The sequence below is a fragment of the Myotis davidii genome, unplaced genomic scaffold, assembly GCF_000327345.1.
Source record: "Myotis davidii unplaced genomic scaffold, ASM32734v1 scaffold13488, whole genome shotgun sequence".
In the NCBI taxonomy this organism is placed as follows: domain Eukaryota; kingdom Metazoa; phylum Chordata; class Mammalia; order Chiroptera; family Vespertilionidae; genus Myotis; species Myotis davidii.
Window position 1 is genome coordinate 2,614 of NW_006298736.1, and position 257 is coordinate 2,870.

Sequence of the window (257 nt, forward strand, 5' to 3'; positions counted from 1 at the left end):
AGTATCAGTGCAGAGGAATTTATACAGCAGAAAGGCCGATCTGACGCCGGATGAGCGTGCAGCATTATTCGTCCAGCAGTCCGTGCAGCGGTATTCGTCCGGCATTCCGTGCAGCGGTATTCATCCGGCATTCCGTGGAGCCTTATTCGTCCGGCAGTCCGTGCAGCGGTATTCGTCCGGCATTCCGTGCAGCGGTATTCATCCGGCATTCCGTGGAGCCTTATTCGTCCAGCAGTCCGTGTAGCGGTATTCGTCCA

General features: G+C 56.4%; 1 long non-coding RNA gene across 1 annotated transcript in view; it reads left to right on the plus strand.

Moving 5' to 3' along the window:
• Positions 1–44, plus strand: part of LOC107184772 — a 2,282-nt gene extending 2,238 nt beyond the window's left edge. The window contains exon 2 of the long non-coding RNA XR_001515682.1: positions 3–44. This is a non-coding gene — a long non-coding RNA (uncharacterized LOC107184772). The remainder of the gene's footprint in view (positions 1–2) is intronic.
• The last annotated feature ends 213 nt before the right edge of the window (positions 45–257 follow it).